General features: G+C 40.5%; 1 long non-coding RNA gene across 1 annotated transcript in view; it reads left to right on the forward strand.

Annotated features, from left to right (window-relative positions):
• The window catches only part of LOC147158578 (uncharacterized), a 71,952-nt gene extending 48,704 nt beyond the window's left edge, over nt 1–23,248 (forward strand). The window contains exon 4 of the long non-coding RNA XR_015090649.1: nt 23,128–23,248. This is a non-coding gene — a long non-coding RNA (uncharacterized LOC147158578). The remainder of the gene's footprint in view (nt 1–23,127) is intronic.
• Nucleotides 23,249–23,860: the final 612 nt, after the last annotated feature.

Here is a 23,860-nt window from a genome sequence, read left to right on the forward strand (position 1 = left end):
TTGGGAATCACTGCTATAGCATACCTTCTTCCTATTGACAATTATTTGACGTAATTCCCCAGATGGGGTTCAGCAAAGTATAAGCCCTGGAATTCATCTGAAATGGCTGCTTCAAATCAAAATGGACGACTTCCTGTATGATTTCCACCATGGACTCTTGAGACATTTTCATGTGTCCTGGTATGATTGACATGTCCACTCAATTTTAAGACAATAATTTGGGGCAAATTTTTTTCAAACGTTCCAGTGATTTTGGGATCTTTATTGCTTCAATCACTGACCAGAAAATGTACCTAAAAGGACTTTTTACCTGCAGGAAAATCCAGAATCCAAAGGTTTTGCATCGACATGAGGAAAATAACCCCTGGATGCAAATTTGACCTATGACCTTTTTCAACTGCAACCATCATGTGGCAGTTGTAGCTTTCAAGAATAGCAAGGTTCTCTCTGTATTGCTCGTGACTGAATGATCTCTGTTTTGATGTCATGAGACAAATTGGCCCATTTTAAAGTTGTAGTGTTCATGTAAAAACAAAAGGTGCGCATTAGAGTTGTGACTGGCACGCCGCAGATTTACTAGCAACGCGGATAATGGATGCGAGATCTTGTTGTGGGTGTTCATCGCTGAAGGGACTGCGTGCCGTCTGCGGTATGTTTCGCCGCGTGGGTGGACTTAGCTCAAGCAAAGCCTAAGCGCACTTGAACGCGACAAACGCATTTTGTTTACGTTGCCGCTTTCGAATCTTAAGTACAACGGTGGCGATCACTTTCTGTCATGTCCACTAATGTTAGCCATTCATCGATAATGCCGCAGTCTCGCCGTCTCCAAGAATCCATAACTCCCTATTTCGTTTTTTACTCCTAAATGTGAAGGAGGTTTTTCCCGACATTCCAGTGGCTGGAAGAATGACAGCTCGCCTGGTGATTGTCTCAATTTTGGTTTTGAGCGGAGAAGAAAAACACACACACGCACACACATGTACATCACAGGCCAAAGAGCAATCAGGGAGTAACTACCAGTGTAGTAAATTCTCATGAGATGAGTCTAGAAAGAATTACTGAAATAACGCATACCTTGTTTTTTTGTAACATTGATAGTCACATAATGTGGTTTTGTCTTAAAGGACACATACGTTTTCGATCATAATTTAAAATTGATATCAGATCAAGAATTATAGTAGGTTCTAGGTTAGCGTCTTGCGCTAGCCAAATGTAGGCTGTTCTGCAGGTCCTCGTCACTGGCACGGATGCTCGTTTGGGTACTGACGTATTTCCCAATAACTCTCCAAATGCCTTATTGAAATATCGCACGCAAGTTTTGCTCTCGCAAGCTGCCAGTCGCATTCTCATGTGCGCATTGTTGTTGTCCTTATCTGCCTGACAACATACACCCCCCCCCCCCCCCCGCTCCCCCAAGGGACAAACAAAGCGCGGCACAATGAGAATTAAAAACAAGAGTAGAAACTCTTGTGATTACTGAAAACTGACATTTGTATATATACCACATCTGTGCGTGTGTGTGTGTGTGTTGTATGCCAACTTCCCCAAGTAGCGAGTAGAAAAGCTGCAGCTTGTTGACGGTGACGACAAAATGCCAAGTCATTGAGTCCTTTGCCTTTCCCCCAGTTAGTTCTTTCGTAAACACTGCTTCAGGGGCTCTGATGGTGAAAGCACAGTCGGAACACCTCAAAGCAAGCCTGGAAAGACAACATTTGTAAATTCAACCACAAACACTTGTCACTATCGTAGTTTGTAAAACCTCTATCGTAGTAGTTCCCAACCACCGGGCCGTGGGCCACGTACTTCCGGTTAATTGATTAGCCCAGGCTTAAAAATATTTTATTTTGAAAAGTGACCGGATCCTCTCTGTTCACGACGGAGTCTTGACGCATGTGAAGATGCTAATTACCTCAGTCGCGCAGTGCTGATGCTAATCGACAAGTTAGCAAAATGAGTTAAAAAAAGATTGATAATTGTCATTCATTCAAGGGAGTTCTTCGCATGATCAATCTGGGACTTCACTCGGCAGATCCGTTCAGGAAAGGAGGGACTTGCTGCAAATTACTTCGAGCTGACTGTATGACAGGCAACGGATGAAAATCTCCTCTTCCGTCTCTTCTTTACCAGATAGTGAATAGTGGGTGAATAGTGAGGTTGGCAGGAACTCTCAGATGCTCATGTTGTTTATCATGCCACAACGACGTTATTGCCTCTTTTTTGCTGCCAACGCCACTGGACGTCTTTGTAAATGTGCTGGATGATCATCTGTCTCCAATTGAAAGGGAAAACTTGTCATTTTTGGGGTTTTAAATCATCATTGATGGATTAGTCGGTTCGCTGTAAAAAAGGCAGCCCGAGAGCCCGTCATGGCTTCTTGCAGCTGTCATTTTTTACACACTTCTCCAAGGTGAATTTAGTGAGCTCACCAACGCCTCATTTCTAGGCCGGAAACACTATTCTTTTATTTCAAGTGGCGCTCCTTCTGTTGAAGCCATTAGTGTGGGGGGGCGGGGGGGTCTAGTGGGCACAATGGGGCGGCCGCACATGCAGACAATAATGACGGCGTGGACTTCCATGGACCTTTCCCAGCCTCCTTGAAGTGCTTGGCATTGTAAAAAAAAAAAAGAAAAAAAAAAAGAAAAAAAAAAAAGAAAGAAAAGGTAGAATCACACATGGAACGCTTTGTGAGATGTTCAGGTGCTTTTTCAACCTCGTTTGATTCTGCAGACGAGGAATTATATGCCTTTGAGGGTCAATAGTCTTCGTCTGCTTCTCCTTTCCCCGAGGACCTTTTAAACCCCACTTGACTTTTTTTTTCTTTTTCTTTTTCTTTTTTTAACTCAACCCCCTATGACATTTAGAAGTGGGTACCTGTGTCTGACCCCACTGAGGAGGTGAAATGTGACACTTGTTAGGCGATGCGCCGACTCGGCAGCGTCGCTAGCTTGAGTGACGCTGGGCCAGGGGAAATGGAAAAGCCCCATGCCAGACATTTATCTAAAAACAACAGCATGCTTCACTATCGTGGACGTGGTCTAAAAAAACGCAAAGAAAGGCATCTTGCGTGTTCCCACGATGCAATGTGTTGATTGGCGCCACGGAAAAGAAACGTTGCTTTTTATCACTGCGCGGTAGCTTACTTATTTATTTGGCAAGCGGGTGGTCGCTGTCCAGTAGCGGTTGATCAAATCTTTACTGACAAGTGTGACAAAATAATAATAATTCTGCATTTTGAAAAGCGCTCACTACACTTGGATTATCATAGTGTTAGCCCATATTTTTACGACAGGTTTTGAACATTGTAATTATACCACTCACTTGTCCGGAATGTGTGTTTTCCCAGGTACAACCAAGATAAAATATACACATGGCGTTTATTAACATTTCATTCGAAGGACTCTCCATGGATGTGCGTGCACTTTGTTGTTGATAGCGTCATGCCGTTTCCTCCCTCAGCTGCAATGTACCTTGTTAAGTGCGTTAGCTTGTGTGTGTGTGTGAATGTTGTTTCATATGCGTGTTGTGTTTTTGTTTCAGCAGCATATTTGAGTGTGTGTGTGTGTGTGTGTGTGTTTTTTTTTTTTCTTCTTAAGAGGTGCACATTTATTCGACTTTAGCGACTTGGCAGCCAAGGTGCTCTTTGTTGCTTCATCAAAATAATTTAATACCATCTCCATTGCAAATGGGACATTTGGACAAGACTTTTGCTTTCTAAAATAAATATATACATTGTATAATAGTGACAGCATGAAATGTTGAACTTAATTCAATTTATGAAAATGTCAAACTAGCATGACTCACTCAGACATAATAGCATTATACATTAACAATAACTAACGACACTTAATTCACTTTATGCTCTCAAATAGTATTCCACAGGGCTATATTGGATGAATAAGTTTTCTCGTGTGCATGTCTATGTGTGTGCATAACCCAGATCATAATTTGTTTGGATCAAGTACAAATTTTGCATGTTTGTAATAGAACTTCAGTTTAAGCATAGTATGGCGTCGTGATTGCTGTGTTAGTCTGTAGTCTGTGTCATATTGTCTGTATGTGTTAAAGTATGTAGCATTTGTGTGCCCTTAAATATTTAGGAATTTTGTCAGGAAAGAAGCTAAGCTAAGCTACTTGGTTTTAAGTTTTTTTCCCCCTCCATTGTACAATAGCTAACTCTTATGGCTAGAAGGCTGATATTAGCCTTGGACAGATTGGCTAGACTGACCTCACGGTGAATCAAGATAAATTAGTTTGTAGCATTTTTTTCCCCAATTACAAGTTCCCAAACAGCGCTACGCTAATTGGCTTTAGCATCTATTGTTGAAATACCTTAAATATCAGTTTTTAAAATATTCTGCTACCACCTGGCTGTATATTTTGCTGCTAGCTAAGAAGCAATTACACTGCCTACTAAATTCACAAAAAAAATAAAAATAGTTATTGTTTTTTTCTCCCTTTTATTGGCTATGTTTGGTGCTAAGCTCTGATGCACCTGCTCCTGCGAAGTGTTTGCAAAACACTGACTCATAATAATAGTAATAAATTGCTGCTCGTGTTTTTGTTACCTCCTGGGATGGGCGTGCCACCAACACATTCGTACAAACGTGTTGAGACGTAAAGTACTTTTTCTTCACTCTTTGTGGGCTGTTGACAAAGGACCTTAGCATGTTTGCCAAATAGCTGCCCATGCTCATGCCTGATACGATGATAGTTTCTACAAAAAAACAGTGTAACAACATTAAAGGTCATTTCTTTACATTGTGTTGGACTCTTTACCCTAATGTTTTTGGTTCCACCTTGAAAGCATCATGTGTCACTCTCTCTCATTTTTGTAATTGAAATGTCTTAAATAGCACTGTTCCGCTATCAACTACTAGACCCTAGCTTAGAGGCTTCTTCACATATTTGTTAAAAAAAAATATGAATCACAGAATCTACAAAGACATTAGAAAACTCTAGTAGTCTAGCGCTAAACTATGCTAACTTGCTAGCGGGCTAGAAAGTGATAAAAGCATTATTTAATCATGCTCGCTTTTTTTATTTATTTATTGATTGTTATTTAACATTATGTTCATGATCGCAGCCATCGTTTGTGGCAGTGTACAATACTGAAAGGCTAGCTTTGTACTAAGCTTCACTAACTGGCTGTAGTATATAAATTAACGGACACTCGCTTGTATTTTTATTTAGTACAGCTGTTCTTTGTCACCGTATAATATACCACTTGAAACATTGTGGTTCTTTGGCTTACACAAGTTTAATTTGCTCTGGGACCGAGCTAGTAACTCAATTTACTCATAAATCAAATCAATTTTCCGCGTTGAAATGAATTAAAATGCCGTTAATCTGTTGGAACTCCCCAAAAACCATCAATTGTTAAGTATTTTCAGCCAAGTGTCGTATGTATTAAATCCTCAATTCCGTTCTTAAAATAATCTTCAACTACAATATGTCCCATAGTGGGACCTCATAATGAGGTCATGGCAAAGGGTCCCAATCGACACGGGTAGCCCTTTCACTCCCCACCATTCACCCACTGCCCCGTGATTTAGAGCATCTGTGTGTGGAAATGAACCTTACTTTAACTGGTCAGCGAATGATTTACAGCTGGAGTTGTGCTCTTTTTCGGCGATGTGACTGCCTTTTGTAAAAGGGGACTTGTTTAGAAGGGGCAGCGCTCATTCGGGCCATTGTTTGCGCAGCCGTAATGACAGACCAGGCCACAATGGATCACATCAGAATTCCGACTGTGCGCCAACGTGCATGTCAAGTGCAGGTTCACGGGGTTAGCGCCGGGTCCCTGAAAAGGGTCTAGAAAGCCTAGGAAAAAAATTGTATATCTGTCAATCACAGGCTACCATGTTAAGGTTGAATGACGCACACCAAAATTGAGGTGACCTCAGATCTTTTTTTTCTCCCCCTTGCGCCAATAAACATGGAGGTGACTACGTCGGCACACGCTAATTGAGCATGAGTTACGAGGACCCCGATAAGGCGTTCCCTTGTCGGTAGCTGCCCGCGCCGCTGTTTGCTTTGCTAATGTTCTCCTCGCTGGCCGGCCCGGGCTGCGGTAATCACTACACATCTGCCACACATCACCCTGCTCCATTCACATCCAAGCCAATTAGCCCAAGCAGCTAATTCACACGGCCACTTTTAACTACCGGGGCGAAAGTTCAGCAGCTGTTGTAGATGTATGCACTTGCAGGACACTCCATTACACGCAATATGGAAGCTGTTTAAAAAAACAAATTTGGTCAATTTTTCAGCGATTAGGATTATTTTAAGGCTTTCCTTGCAATGTTTAGCTATGGAGCACTTTAATTTAATTAGTTGGACAAATATTAATGCATGAAAACTACTAGGGATATTTTTCCCCCCACACGGAACTTATCAGGTAAGGGACTGAATGTAAACTGCCTAGTGCTAACCACACCTCTGCTCTGTAAACAAACACAGTGGAGCTTAGCCTCTGGTTAACAGACGACATGGCTAGCAATATGACTTTTGTAGTGCGTCAAATTTGTTAACAAAATGACAACATTTATAATAATAATAATAATAATGATAATTCAGACAGTTTGGACAGCAACTATTTCACTTGTCACAATAAGACAAATTATTCACTTTCCTATAAAGAAAGATGTCTGTTATAGTCACTGTACTTACTATGCTGAAATTTTTTACCAAACTGTGATATTAAAACCAGGATATGCACCAAACTGAGATTCATACCCCTATTGTTTCTACAAACATGGCCTTGTCATAATGAATCCCTTTAATCCTGCTCTGGACAAGCGAGCGTCTTTTATTCCAAAACGTTCCAAGTGAATAGCTTGCAGATGTTGCCGTGTCGAGACACATCCGACAACTTAAGCCCATTTGGCTTTTTTTTTTCTCCCGCTGCTGGATAAAAGTGGACGTGTTATTGCACGATTAGGGTAGCTCATTAATGAGCCCCCTTCCAACCCTCCCACCCTAGCCCTTTAGATCAGTCATCAGCCGTCTGGTCCCTCTGGCCAGCATCATGTACGAGGCAGACCTCTGGTCCCCATTACTGCCCCCCCCACCAACAAACCCCCTCCAGTACAGTATCTGCTAGTCCTGTGGATAAAAGTGCCTGGTGGGTTCCGTTTCACATTAGTTTGGTTCTTGTATCTGACCTGAGCAGCGTGTTTATGCTTCGTGATTGAAATGTTTTCCTCCTCCTTTGATGGCCTGATAGACTTTTTCAGTGGCTATTTTTGGCTGGGGGGGGGGGGGGATTACTAGTTCGCTGAGTCACGGAATGGTCGGGAGGTAGGAGTGCATGTTGGCTCCTCTCAACTTGATTGGAATTATTTAGTTGGTAATAGACTACAATTAGTCAAAATGTTCCACATATTAATACTAAAAACTGCTACTAATATTGTGACATCCATCCAGTTTCATGTTGACAAAGGAAACTAGTATTGGGGGCTATTTTTTTTTTATTCAAGGATATGCTTCTCTTCATTTTGGGCGTTTGTGTTTTGGACTTCAGAAATATGCATATTTTTACGTGCAATCACAAAACTGGTCAGCGTTTCTTTTCACACTGCACTTGGTTTTCTTGGTGTTCAACCACTGAACAGCGCACAAGGACGACAGCATCCAGGTGCAAGCTTGCCCATATTTGGAAGTGCTTGCATTAAAGCCTAAAAGGAAGTCACAAGAAGGCTTTTCCCACTGTCAATTCCTGTTAACACTCCGAAAACACTCCGCTAGCCCCTCTCCTATTGGACACACCTTGGATCACACTTTTATGAGTTAACTCATTCACTGCCAGCCCAGTTAAAATGCATTTTTGACGTCAATAGTCGTCAATGGCACTGCCCGAATACGCCCCAATCAGAAGTAGTTATACTAGACCGGTGGGCAACGCTAAAATCCAATGACATTTATAGTTTTGTGTGTTTGCATTCTCACCTAAGAAAATACTCTTTAATCCACCCATTGAATGAAACCATCAATGGGATCATTAAGTTCCCCAATAGAGTATGTTCACATAAACAATTAGTGGTTGAATTGATTGCAACTGAGGAAAGGAATACAAATACAAATTCAAACCTTTTCTGCTGACAACTTTCTCACTTAGCAAGTTGCACGAGCCAGTATCGAAGAATGTGCCTATTCGGATGCCGCGCTTGCATAACAACAGTATCCGTTGGTCAAAATCCTCCCGTAGCCAATCACAGACCTCAACGTCGTCTCTCTTCCCAAGTCTGCTGAGTGATGGTGGCCATGGCAACAGCCGGGCTCCCCCGAAAACCAAACGTGTGGCGGAGTCATTATTGAGTTGCGGGATGGCATGAGAGGCGGGGGCCCCTAAGGTGTGACACAATGTGCGAAGTGGAGCAGGTGGTGGGCACCCCCCCCCCCCCCACAACCGCCCGCCCCTCCGCCAAAAGGGCCGACGGTCCAATGGCTGGTCCCAGCAACAAAAACACACCGCCTCGAGGATGGGCAGCAAGGGATTGTTTTCTTGTTGTTGAGATGAAAATAAACAGAGGTAGCTGAAGGAATCGGGAGAAACTGATACTCGTGTAAGAAAAAATACTCTGGCAAAAATAGAATTACCAATTCAACTCATTAAAATACAAACTCTGAAAGTAAAAGGTTGTCAGAAAAATATATAGTCAAATCAATGACAGATACCTGAAAAATGTCAATCCAGTATAACAAACTATTTGTACTTTACTTTCCATCACTGAAAATAAGCAAGTATGGAGTAATGGGGCTTGACCGGCAGGCTTAGTCATGATGAATACTTGATGGCAGGTACGAAAGTGATCGGGATCACTCCCAGAATGACAAAGAAGCTCATATAAAAGTATGCATGAAGGATGCATGTTTGCAGCTAGTGCGAGCACGCATGTGTAACCCAGTCGCTTTTATCGGCGTGTGTCCTGATGAAATCGGGCGGATGTCGAATGAAAGGAGGGAGCTGTCACGTTACACTTGTACATCCGTCAGCGGCGGCGTCGGGTGTCCCGCCACAGCGGCGGTGGCGGCGGCCAGCTGTGTAACATCAGCCGAGCGAAGCCAACCGGGCTTGCGTGCTGTGTGGATAATTGTGTGAGATAACTTTTTTTTTTAGAGGGTGGGGATTGGGGGGTGGTATAAAAATCAATTTGAATTAAATAAGTGAAAAATAAATCAATTTTCATGGAATCAAGATCTACCAGCATTTTTAAAAATGAAAGTTTACAACATATTGAGTAAATCAATACTGCTACTACTAGTATTACTACTAATATTAATGATAATAATAATGATAATAATGAATACAATATTACTTCTAGGCCAGTGGCTCTGAAACTTTCTGCGCCACAAGAAATACTTGACTAGTAGCACACAAAAATGATAATTTTACTGAAATGAACATTTTAACACATTGAATTCAAATGTATTGTTCCTAAAAGTTAAATACAACTGAATTGTATTCTATGTGTATGAATATTATTTAAAAAAATATATATATAATTCTGTGACTCTCTCACATACCACAGAGAGCCCAGATACCACTAGTTGCAATTGTACCACTGTTCTAGAAAATTATCAAATAACAATAATGCAAAAAAATTAAATACAAATCTATTTCAATATATTCAAAATAACCTTAATGAAATTACACATTTTAAACAATAAATGAAAATACATTACACAGTCGGACTGTTTTGTAGTAAACAATAGATTAAATTTTCTACCTAGCTTTTAACTTTCTAAATAAAAATAAAAATGAAAACAAGAACTAAAATAATATTACATACAATTTACAAATATAATACAGAGTGTTTTCGATTTTACGAGGCAATTTATTTGTGTGCTTGTCAGGGGTTTACAACTGCTTTAGAAATTGGTCATCATTTAGACCTAACCAAAATCTTAGAAAGAACTATCGGTATGATGCAATGCAATTTTACGCCGCCGCAATGATGTTGACGAAGTAAACGGCGGGGCGTAAACAATCATACAAAAGAAACAAATCTTTGTATTGTCAATCAAACAATTGCTAAAAATGGTGGCCATGGCACATAAATCTAAGTAGGTGAGACATATGTTTAAGGTTGGGGGGCACACAAAGGGCTTCCCTTGCATCTTTGGTGCAGTGAACGGAAAATGATAAACACCCACTTCCCGTGCCATAAATCGCCAGCATGAAGGAAGTATGTTTAAATCATCAGCCGTCGCTCATTCATAGTGGAAAAGGCATTCCCATGATGCCCTCAAGAATAAACAGCGCTACCGGCCCGGGTGGGACACAATGGTGTGAAATTGTACCCTGGTCCCTGGTGCTAGACACGCAGCCGGCTTAGCAACACAACACAGTGTGCCCATTGCGCCGGATATGTCAAAACTTGCCGTAAATAGCCGAAAATCCGCAACACAGAGAAACCATAAAACATATATATATATTTTTTTGCCTTAGCGCTCTTGAATGCAACCATTACATTTGCCACCGAGCCAAGAACGACTCTGCCCACTGGTCCTCTGTTGCTTGGCCTTGGTGGAGGTCTGAGCCCTACGCCCCCTCTATCAAGCAGCTGTCTTGATTTCAGCCCCTTTAATCTGCAAGTGGAAGCAAAGTGAGGGCATTGGACCATCTGTTCTTACGCCATGCGCCCAATCTCCTCCTGCCCAGTCAGGGGTCCCTGTTTGACTAACAGGATTGGGGCAAAACATACCCGGGAATTAAAGCTCTTTGGTAAGTATACCACTAGGGAAGGATCTCGGCGGGATCTTTCAAGGCTTAAAACTAGTGATTTGTTGGTGTTGGAGCTGTGAAAGGGGTGTAGGCAGGAAACAGGCCTCCAACTGTTCCCTAGACCAGGATGTCGAGGCTGCTCAGCATCTCTGTGCCATCCAAAGCTACCGGGATGAAGAAAGCTAATTATTCGGGGTCAGCGAGGGATGGGCGTGGAGCTTAATGCGGGCTTCGGTTTTGATAATATTCCTGGTGAGTACCGAGCCAACATTCCGCGCAAACTTAGTTAATTGAAGCAACGTGCACGACTCTATGATGTAGCTCTCATAAGGGACACATTGAAAAACACATTCCGTATTTGCTAGCAATAAATGCAACACGGAGAGTTTTAATGCGATCCCCGCGGCCCCGCAATACAAATGCTGGCGAGGCTAACGCTTATCGAGGCCGACTTAATGAATATTCACACTTGGACTGCAAGGCTGAGATAGTAACTGGGGACAGAGAGCCCGGAGTGGAGGCGTCCTTAAAATTGCTCGTTCGAGGGGGCGATAGCCTGTTGCCAGAAGTGGTTTTGTGCTGATGCGGTCAAGATGGACATTGCGCAACAATTGGAGCGTGTAATTCATTCATATGTTATGGTATTAATGGATAGACATTATGGAAATTAGAACTTTAATTGCTTGGATACAAATAGTTAGGACTCCAAACTTTCGTAAGCTGCCCATTTCCCCAAAATGTATCTATGAATTTTGTGACATCACAAGCCGGCTAATTTACATAGCAACTTTAACCAAGTTTCTACACCCAGAACTTGGCAGCTAAGTGAAAACTGCAATAAAAAAAAGAAGGTGTTTATGATGGCTCTTTTTTGGCGTCCGTCCTCGGCATTTGCCCTGTTAAGTTAACAGTGGCTCATTAAAATTACTTTGCATTGTTAATGCCATGGTATACAGCATTATCCGAAGAACATAGTGGACTCGAGTAGCATCCCTGTGGGACTCCGCAGCGCAAAAGTGTACTATTTAAATTATGATATGTAATTAAATCTTCGTGTTGCCTAATTTCATTTGTAAATTACAAACATAATTTAAAATCATATCAGAGAAAACAACTTTATTTGCCAATTGGGGCTTTAACTGCTCTGTGGAAAACCCACTGCTGTGCTTTATCTGTCCACTCAGGCCATAAAACATCTGTTTCGGTTCTTTCATAATGGACTTTAGTCGGCGTTTTATCACAGTTATAAACTGAAGCCATCCAATAAACAGTTGCCATATGCTCTTTTAATATGAAATATTTGCTCGTTTGCTGTAACACGTTGCTGTATGATAAGGTAGCTTGAGGTGTGAAATAGATAACAGGTTTCAGCGATGCGCGTTGATCCTCAGGATGTCGTGACGGGCTTCGTCTTTTTGAGGCCATTAGTTGTTGTTTATTGCCGCCAGTGAGGCATCCTTCCTGTCGGCATCTTACGAATGGGGACCCTCTGCCCCGGCACCAAACAAAGCAGTAAATATTCCAACCTCGTTTGATCCCGCAAGAAAAAGGAAGAGGCTTTGATCATCATCCCAGAGCTCGGTGGGGACACATGTGGGACCGAGTCCAGGGGTGTGTTTTCTTTCCTTCAGGGACTCGAGGATGGCTCAGCAGAGGTAAAAAGGTTTGACGGGGGCAAATGGTTCACAGAATGGAGTATGTATTTTTCAAGCAAGCTGAAGTATCGGAACAGATACTTGATAATGTGCTTTTATGTCTTGCAATTGAAATGAAAATGTTGACTTTAATTTGAATCAAACTTGGTTTAAAAACGCAGCATAAACTTTGATCGGACGTGGACGGTTGGCCCCAGGCGTCCACCTGAGGGGGCCATCCACAACAAAATGGGGCTTGAAAATTGCCAGCCAACTGAGCTGTTGAACATAATTTTTGCAAAGCGTACTAAAGGTTTTGTCATTCGTGTTTAAAATTGTTCCACACGACCCAGAAGATACTGTATACAGTATGTCAGGCTGGCGAACTAGTATCGGAGTCATAGTATCGGAGCATTTTACGCACAATATTGTTATCGATGTAGTATCAGTGCTTCCCTAGCGCTAATTGACATTGAATAAACAAACACATTGCAGCTCAGCCGTTGGCTAGCAGACGCCATGGCTACCGGGCGTCCATCTTTATAACAAATGTTGAAACTGCATCTTCCAATTGTTGTTTGTACCTACTGCAAACAAGTATTCCTTCAGACTCCAGTAGACTGACACGTAGTCGCTCCGCAATGTTTTGTGTGCCCTCGTTCATCTTCCCGGGGACATAATAAACAATGAAGCCATTCAATCCGTTAGAACATGTGCGTCGTTTACTACGTTGGCTTTCTGATGAGGTTTGAGGCCATGAAAGTGCAGCTGGTGTCCTTATTGATTTCATGGTTTCATGCACAAGCGCACACACACATTTTCTGTTCTGCAGTGTTGCAAGCCCACTGGGCAGTATCTCGACTCAGGCATGTGTGACGTACTAAAATAGATGAGATAGTGGAGACATTTATTTTTTCATCTTTCAAAGTGGAAATATTAGACTAAATACAAAAATATTACCTGGAAGAAATCAACAAATGGAAAAATATAATATCAGCCAAAAAATAATGATTATACAAAAATACAGAAACATTAGGGAAAAAAATACAAAAGAGAAGTATAATAAAAAAAACATATCTTGATACATATAGAAAAACATTACACAATTATTATAAAAAAAAGGAAAAATATTGAATGAACAATATTTAAATATAGCAAAAAATGCACAAAAAAGTAGAAACAAATGTATTTTGTGACAAAAGTATGGCAAAAAGTAAAAAAAAACAGGAAAAATATAGATGGACAAACTAGATAAGCATTAGACAAAGGTAAATATAAGGAAAAAAAGAAGACTAACAGGGAAAGATATATTAAACAGAAATATGTTTGGGGAAAAACATCAAAAACAAAATATTTATATTAAAAAAAAGAAAATATCACAACCATATTGGAAAATAAGATAAAATATTAACATGGCGATTATAAAAATCTTAGGAAAATTAGAAAAAAAATTACATAAGCATGAGAAAAATATTAATGTATTGGAACAAATAGAAATTTACAATTGACAAAAATATTTGAAAATAAGAAAAACATTTGAGACACAAATAAAAAATATATAATAAGGACAATTTAAATACACATATATGAAAAATGAACATTAAATAACATACAAACACATTGTCATTTTTAAACAAATATTTTCCCAAAACATTTTCCAACTGTTTTTGTATTTAATTTTTCAGTTATTCAACATACAGTATGTTCTATACTTAAAATAAATAAATAAAAAATGCAGAAAAAATTTATAAAATAACAGTCAAATATAAAAAGTATTAAGTAAATAGTAAAAGACTTAGATTAAAAAGTAAATACTCAAAAAAATCAGCATCATAATACAACAAATATCCAAATATTAGAAGGTACAAAATCTTACAGTAGAGGAAAGACTATATTTGGGCATAGGTAGGAGGTTTTGGTGGTGCATAAATGAATTTGTACATTGGTTTATAACTACATTGATGCACATGTGAGGTACTTTTTCTAAAACGTTTGTGAAATATGTGAAGCCATTTCCTTTTTTTTAATCCACCTTTTTATGCTCATTCAAGTGCGGCCCTCACTATTCTCCTCCGACCCCCCCCCCCCCCCCCCACGCCATTTATCCATCCCTCCCGCCGCTTGACAGGGTGTGTATGTTGTTTTTATCGCCGTGACATGATGTCTCTTCCCAGGGCACGTCCCGGAGAACAGCCTGATGGCTCCCCAGGGCCCTAACCCCCCCTGCACCTTAGACCCACCCCCCACTTTACATGAGCCTCCATGTTCTCTCTCTTAAATCAACAACACAAATGCTAACGAACAATCCCAAACATTTAGCACGCCGTAAAAAAGAACGGCTACCTCTTTTGTGTAGAACACGCCGCGGCACATGTTTATTCAGGTACATCCTTCCTCACTCTGCCCGTGAACCTGCCTGGCGGTTGTCACGCGGTCAAAACGTTAACCCTCGGACAAGTGCGGCGACCCCCGGCGAGGTCATCAGCCAGCACCGAGCCAGGTTCCAAAGTTGTCGAGGCGAGACACAAACACAGACGCAACGAACTGCAGGCCCGCCGTTAAACTGTCCGCCGTTTTACGTCCTGTCAAGCTCGTCAGTAAATGGGTGGAACCATTCGCTTTCCTTTTCGCCGACATTGGGACCCCCATGCCAGACTCAAAAACCATGGAACCTTTTTATGTTGGTGGAGCGGGATTCTATACTTCACTGACAACATCGGGGGGGGGGGGGGGGTTACTAATTACTTCAATGTATTTAACTGCTTATCTCCACCAGGGAAATTAATTCTTGTCTTGCCTTGTGAATTCATACTCACATTAGCCAGGTTGGGTAAATTTCGTTGGAACTTTTTGTCAGTTTTTCAATAATTATTTTCTCCCCCAAACAATGCTCAAAATATGTGCAGTGTCAATTGAATTGAACAGGAAAAAAATAATGTTTTGTCTATGTCCTATTTAAATATTACTGTGTTTTTAAAATACATTACATTATTATAATGCTATTTTTCTTATGAAATTAAATTATAAATATTTTAACATACTATTCATGTAGATGTTTGCTGAGGTGCCCCTCCCTTATAGAGGCATAGTTTGGGGCTTTTTCCATTCCCTCCCCCTCCCTTATGTTTTCGTTTTTCATCTAACAAAACCGGGGCACCATTTGATGACCCATCAGGCTTCCCGTTCTGTCTCCTGCTCTCTTTCTCTCTCTTTTTTTTTTCTTAACTCATTCACTGCCATTGATGGCTATAAATGTCAAAAATAAATGTGTGTATGAAAACCTAGAATTTTTTTTATTGTACATTTATAACATATATAACATTTGTGATTAATCATGAGTTAACTAGTGAAGTCATTCGTTTAATTACAATTAAAATTTTTAATTGCCTGACGAGATGATTATTAAAAATAAGGGGCATCAGGCAATTACAATTTTTTATCGTAATTAATCGCACGACTTCAATAGTTAACTCATGATTAATTACAAATTTGATATCTGTTCTAAATGTACAATAAAAAAAAACTAGGTTTTCATACTCTTGTTAACAAAAGTGGGGATTTTTTTTTAAACTAATATAAATAGTTCAAATGAATTTTGACGTTTATAGCCGTCAATGGTAGTGAATGAGTTAATTTCTCTTGGATGAGTTGACAAATGACAAATGTTATTGCATTTTTGAGGGTGGAAGGACTTCACGGCATTTGCGAGGACTGTGGCGACTGAACGAATTAAACTAGTATCATAATGCATATTGCGTATCTTTGGTCGGTCTGCATCATTAGCGGAAAAACACCAACTTAATTTACGTGAGTGATGAAATCCGATGCCCATAACGCTGCTTATAGATGAGAGTACTGTTGGTGTGCGCGTGCGTCTGCAGGAGGCCATGTGGGGTGGCGAGCGAAGGCGCAACGGCGGGCCTTAAAGGAGGAAACCGACACCGCGCTAATCTGCCTCGCCTTTCAACCGCCTCCTCTGTTTTCTATTGACAGCCAACGCTCGCTTTTTGTTCGCTTCCCTCGCCACCTTTTATGCGTCTCCCGCTCAAACTGAACGGTGTCCATTTCTTTCCATCTCCCGCCACTACATGCTCCATTTGGAATTTTGGGGTCATTTGACAAAGCATGACAATAGGTGCCGAGCCTTTCATAGTGAATTCAATGTATGTACTGTATTAGATTATATCACAATACTGTAGATGCTAATACTAAACTCTAACTTTGAGGCATATTGTGCACATAATAAGATGCTGCTATGATAGATTAGGGGGGGTGTCCAAGCTTTTTCCTCCAAGGGCCACATTCAGAAAAATCGAAGGACTCAAGGGCCACTTTGCTAAATTAAAGAAAAAGAAAAAAAAACTTCAATCACACCAAGCTCAGCCAAGTAATTGCATATTGTTTATACTGTATATTACAGTTTGTTTGTTTTTAACTTCTACCTGGAAACTATTCATGTCATATTTTCACAATTTGGAACTTGACGCAGAGCAGAAAGTAAAGGAAACCATCTTTGCTTGTAAAATTATTTTATATAATGGTGTTGTTTAATTTTAACATCTTTGCATTTTAATAAAAGCTCTACAGTTTATAAAATATTTATTAGCCACAGATGTCATTATATTAGGGGTGTGAATCGCCTAGTACCCGGCGATTCGATTCGTGTTACGATTCGATACCGATTAATCCCGATACGATACTATAAATTAATTATTGAGCTTTTTTTAGATTTGTTTTTTTTTACTCAAATTTAGAAAATACTAATCAGTAAACTTTGTCATGTTTGAACAGCACTGAAATCAAATATTAAGGCTGAATGTTCCATTAATATAACATTATTTTATGCTTAATGTGTGTTTTGTTGAATATTCCCATAAAAAAAGGATGTTTAAAAATTGATTCGGCCGCATATCGAATCGATTCGAGAATTGCGCGCTGTAATCTAATCGATTAATATATATATATATTTGCATTTATGAAGCTTCCATGTGTACTTATTTGTATTTTATTATTGCAATTTTATTTCGATTTCATCTGATTTTAATGCACACTTTTATTCATATGCTATAAGTTGTTATAAATTACACATTCTTTTAAAAATGATGTTAGCGAGTACCGTTTTTTTTTTCTTCTGATGGGTTCCTTTCAGCTCCATCCATCCCTCGCCCCATCTCCTCATCCTCCCTGCCATCCTCTCTCTCCCCCGCCACCCCCGCTCGCTCTCCGGCCCACTCAAACTCCCACATGCCGCTCGTATACCTCTCACCTACATCCTCCTCTCTTCTTTTGACTCTCTTTCCAAATGCACGCACACACACACACGCACACTTCTCTTCTCACCCCTCTCGCCACCAGTCATTAATGTTTCCATGCCAACATTCAGAGCAACAGTCCTTTTACAATTTCACATATAAAAGTAGGAAAAGCAAAATGAGAAAAACTAGAGGGTGAATATTTGACACTATTCTGTGAGAGTGATGCAAGACAAAACATTAGGTACGTTACACAATTAAGGAGGATCAAAACATCCATGCATGCATCCATCCATTTTCTGAACTGCTTATTCAACAATGCTCAAAAGATTGCACAAAAATGGGCAAAACATACCCAAATATTAATTTTTTTTAATACACAAATAAAAGTAATCAATCGAAAAATACATGAAATTAACTATTAAGTACCAATGCCAGTTTTTGGAATTTAGCCACCGATACTTGAGACACATAAATAAATAAATACATAACTAAATAATAATAATAATAATAATATTGTTCGTCTCTGTGTGCCCTGCGATTGGCTGGCAACCAGTTCCGGGTGTACCCCGCCCACTGCCCGAAGCCAGATGGGATAGGCTCCAGTGACCCCCCCCCCCCCCCCCCCCGCGACCCTTGTGAGGACAAGCGGTTAAGAAAATGGATGGATAATCATAGTAATAGTAATAATCTGACATTGAGTAAATCCTCCTTGCCAGTAGTTGCACTGTTGTGATTTAACACATCAGCAAATAGAAAGAAAGTTCTTTGTTGACAGTTATCTGTTATTGTGTTAATTGAAATTTTGTGTGTCAATAGTACTGGTAGTATCGGAGATTCGGAACCCAGTATCGACATAAAAAGAAAACACACACACATATGCACTCAAATTTGGGGACCTCACACTCTGAATGTACTATTTTCTTTAGTTGTCCCCTAGTTTAAAATACGCTAATTCGCACTAAAATAAACACGCACACACGCGCTTGGGCCAGGGCAGCGGAGTGGGTCCCATTTACACACGACTGTAAATTACCCAACACTTCTCAATTAATTATTCATAATCCCTAATTAATTATGAAACGATCAGTAATCCAACACCAATCCATTCGGCGGCCGTTGCCTTAGCAACCACGACTCCTATTAAATGCCACCATTGTTTCCCGTAACTAGAGTGCCAATCCCCCCCCCCCCCCCACCTTCCCCCTTCCCTGTTGGATGAGCGAGTAGGGGTATATTGGGAGGTGGGGTAGAAGGCAGTCGGAGAGTAAACAACATGTGCGTCCATATCATACTGCGGGAGCGTAAACAAGTGCGGCTGGTTAATAATGCAGCAGCGCTTTGGCTGGTGGCAGCAGTGAGTTGTAGCGGGCTGCTAATGGCCCGCGTCGGTCAATCATGTTACGCGTCCTTGTAGACGCACGCGTGTGCTCTAACACGGCAATTTGGTCAGACGGCCGCGTTCGCTAGTTTCCCGCACTCGTGCTACATATGGCGTCATTTGAGCAAAAGTTGGGAAAAAAAACAAACAAACAAAAAACTACAGTTAGGAAAGAGCATAAGAATATTAGACAAAAAACGGAACAGATTTCAAATATTACAGAAAAATGTGGGAAATTATTGCAAGATGTTATATTCTAAATAACAGGTGCTCTTTAAATTTGTTGATAAAAAGCCTTTTTAATTGAGCGATTAATCGTGCTTAATCAAAATCCTAAAATGTGATTAATCTGATTACAAAATGTAATCATTTGACAGCTCGAGAGAAAATACAAAGAATTGATTGGGGAAACAATATGGAAAAAATACAAATCTATAGACTAAATAGTATACAATAATACAAAGACAAGAAGAAAATGGGAAATATTCTTTAGAAATAAAATAATAAAGATTAGACAAGTGTTTGACAAACAACAAATAACTGCAATTGTTTTCATGAGGAAACCTATATTAGATTGAAAATACACAAATACTGAAAAATACTGCAAAAAAAAAAAACAGTAACAAAATACTGTTAGTAAAAAATACTGTAATGCTATAATATTTAAAAAATAGAAGAGAAATATCTGAAAAGTTTAGGCAAAAAAAAAAGAATATTAAATTACAAAAAATTACAGCATTTATGGAAAAAAAATGTATACAAAAACGGCATTAGAAAAGCGACTGTTCCTTCTTTTGCAATAAGTGTCATAAAAAAGCTAAAGAAAAATCCTGTTATGTTTTGGGTTGGTCATCGGGCCATTGTGTTGTTATGTTGTTGTTAATTACTATGCACTTGCTGTTTCCCTTATGATGATAATGTATATGTCGCTCTTAGTTTGTTATTCATCATTTTTTCGGCCTTTATTCCGTCGTATAGAATCGTGCATTGCCCGAGCGAGATTTATTGAATGACACTTTTGTCAGTACGGCGAGGTTCCTAACTCGAGGTTTCCCATCGCTCTTCTATGCAAGCTATGTGTTCGAGGTGGCTTCCATGCATCAGTCGAGATTTCCCAGTCAGCCCTGTTCTCTGTTGTTTTGTATTTTTGTATATAAAGACTCTATTTCCCAACCTGCGTGTCTTTTCTGCGTTTGGGTCCTAACTCCGCACCTCATGTGACAAAACCTTGGCTGCTAGTGAATTACGACAAGTTCTGTGACACTTTCCACCTCGTACGCCCTCAGAGGCATTGGAGGTTCCGCCGTACGACTTCCTCCGCCTTATTTGATCTCAGGACATAAACGGCGTCCGTAAATATAGAAACTGCTGTTTTCACTGTCACCGAATATCCTGCGTTGCGGAGAACATCCTGCCCGTGGTGAGAAAATCTTGTTGTTCTCCTGAAAGAGGCAAACCCATGTTTGTGTGCGTGCGTCCACGTGGGAGAGCAGTGAAGGAAAACAACAACAACAAAAAGCCCAACAACTCCAAAAACCTGAAAGAGAAACAAAGTGAGCGAAGGAGAGAGGTGGCGAGTGAGGGTGGGGCAGAGCGGGGGGGGAAGTGGCAAGCACCGTGTGACCAGACGGCGGTTCCTTCCTCGGCAGCCTGAGAATCAGGAAGGAGAGAGCGGCGTGTTCCGACGTTATTGGAACTAACAGGAAATGCGGAGGTCTTCGGGGGGTGTCTTCGGGGTGTCTCGCCGCTTGATCTTCGGTTGACGTTAGCAGCGATTCAGGCTTTTGATTTTGCTGTCCGGCCCAGCGCAGCTGCTATTACAAGTGTGCTCAAGGGCCACATTTTGTAATAATGTGCATTATTGGGAACTTTTGTATAATGGGTTAATTTATTGCTTGTTTGCTGGGAAAAAAAAATCAGGAGATGAAAATAATTGCATGTCAAATTATAATCTGCTCCATTAAGAAATATTTTCTAAGCATTTATTGATTTAAAATTTGGTACAACTTTTTTGTGCAATATATTTTAATTGAATCATCATTCAAATGATTTTTATTTAAGCAGTATTAATTCAAACTGTGTAAAATGTCACAGTGACGTACAATAATATTAAATACACAAAACAACAACAAAAAAAAAACCTTGTAAATAATATATTTAACTAAAACGTAAAGATTTAATTAGTTTGCATTTCATGATTAAATCACTTTGAATCATTCTGGTACTCATTCGACCACCGGGGAGCAGTATAACACAGTCATTAAGATTCAAACGAAGAAGACTTTCACAACTACTGTAAGTGACTTAGAAAAGTCCACTGATAGTAGTGTTTTGCAATGTGTCTTAGCATTAAGCTAGCAGAGGGCAAAGTTGTGTTATTTTTTTTTTACACATAAAATTAAATTCTGTTTTTTAATACACAGTTTAGGAGTGATGTTAAACATCTTGGGCAATCTTTTTTTTTTTGAAGAAGAAGAACTGTCCACTCACTGAACTGCGACTAGGTGAGGGTTCACTGTAATTTCAGTCATGTCCTTCAGTCCAACCCCGCCAAGATCCCCCAACCCCCCACCCCTTGCTTTAACGAGCCTCTCCAAATTAGCATCATCGCGAGGGATCCACAGCCCGGAGGCCAGCGGGCGTAGATTTCGAGGTTCTCCGATTGTTGCTCTTCGGTTTCTTTGTGTTTCTTTGGCACGTCCGACTTCTTCTTGGGACTTCGCTTCCAGCTGTACAAACGGATGACGCGCGGAGGGGATGCCGGACGCATCCCGACCCTGCCTTGTGCCGAGAGATCATGAAAATAATCAGCGTGGCCTGAGCAAACAGCGTGCAGGTGCTCGAGATGAGACAACGGGGGCGCCACCTTGCAAGGACCAAGTAGCAGCAGCAGGTTGCCTTGGGAACCCGTAGCTCACCCCCCCCCCCCCCCAATCGCCCACCACACACCCCTTTTTAATCTGTGACAATCCCTTATCCCCCACTACTTTCTTTTTTTCTTGATATACACGCACACAATGCATGCGCGTGTCCACATCCACATGTCACGCATGTACGTGCACGGACACTGGGCCGATAAAGATAAGCACGCTATTATATCCGCCGCTGAGCACCCTTTCCAATCGGTCTGTGCCGGATTTTGGAATCAAATAAAAGCCATAATTAATACTTTAAGTACTTTAATTTAAAAAAAAAGAAAGTATTTTACAGTATTTATAAAATATAATTATTATTTCATTTATTGCATTTCGAAAGGTGCCCGTTGCCTTCATTTCAGCATCATCAAAGGCTCCTTAAACAACCCCCAACCCCCTTAGGCCTCTTTCAGTGCCCCCCACCCTCCTCCTTTGTTTTACTTATGTATACATAATATGAACAACATTCAGTCTGTGTGCAGAGTGTGCCTCATTGCCTTTTTTTTCTTTCCTAAGAGGAACAATGTAAGATTAGGATGTCAAATGTATACTTTATGGAAGTCTGTATTATGACAAATATGACAGCAAAACAAAAGTACGCTAATAGTATAGTAAATGTGTTCCAGAATAAATTGTATGAGCATAAAGGGGGGGGGGGGGGGGGGGCTGTGAAATATCCGTTGACTGTTGGGAGCCCACTTTTTGCTATTTTGACGTCCCCCAGTTTGAGGCCCATACACTTAGATTATGCCAGAAGGGTGTGCGAGCGTGTACAAACGTGCCTTCTTTAGGATGAAGTAGATATTTTAAACCTAACAGACTCTTTTAGAATACAGTACATTCCAAGTTTGAGGTCTCCAAAACGTGTTGCAGTGTGTGTGTGAGTGGGCATAGTCATGGGTGACCACAATGCATGGCGTGTGTAATCCTAATGCTATGCTTCCCTCTAGTGGCCATCAACTGAAATGTGCTTAAACGCAACCACTGTTAATCAGGAAAAAAAAATGTTATGACATCCCTGTTTGCCTCTTTACTAGCAAAGTCCCCATTCGGAATGTGATAACAGTGTTTAGAAAAAAAAACATGTAGAGACATGATCACTTTGTAGGTCATTGGATCGCCATTGCGTCACATTGTGTGATTTAGCCTTGGGTATGCCATTTGAATGTGTCCATCACACAGTAAATTGTTAATGGCTTCCTTTTCCTTCTCCCACAAGGCTGAGGAGGGCAGAGGGATCCAGACCTCTGACCCACCCCCATCCACCTTCCACCCTTAGCCAAGCTGCCAGGAGAATGGCTATGACGGTACCCAATTAGGACTTCACAATAAGAATGAGGTAATGCCGCTGGTAAAAGAAAAAATAATAATAAATCAACAACACAATGTATGGAAACAACATGTTGGATACATATGGCTTCCTAATTCACCACTAGAGGGCAGTGCAGCCTTTAAACTAAACCATTTTCTACCGCTTTGCCTGAACGGGAGCATTTGTATCCCATTCATAACTTTTCTTGGGCAAAGGGGAGCCACTTCAAAATTGCTACACTTGCTGAAAATGATCATAGGAATACACAGAAAAGTCAGGTGATGGCTAGAGTTTACCTTTTTAAAATGGGAGGTGGGTACATATTCTCACAGGGCTACTGCAAATATTACATTTTAATACATTTTACAATTTTTTTAAGTAAATTTCCATCCATTTTATGTAGGGTAGGTCTCATAGGAAAAAAAACAATACTACTCAGATTTAGTGTTCATTTTAACAGATGGGAATGATTTTAAACAATATCGCAAAGTGAAGGTTATCGCTCATATTATCAGTCGAAGCATATCTCCTAAAGGTGTGTGCACATCTCACTTGAGAGGGTCCCCTCCAAAAGAATGTAAATGTGACATTTTAGCATGAATAAGCCTCAGCCATCTGGACAAATGTTGGCATTTTTCTT

This window comes from Leptonotus elevatus, chromosome 18, assembly GCF_054856555.1.
Source record: "Leptonotus elevatus isolate MCC_2025b chromosome 18, RoL_Lele_1.0, whole genome shotgun sequence".
In the NCBI taxonomy this organism is placed as follows: domain Eukaryota; kingdom Metazoa; phylum Chordata; class Actinopteri; order Syngnathiformes; family Syngnathidae; genus Leptonotus; species Leptonotus elevatus.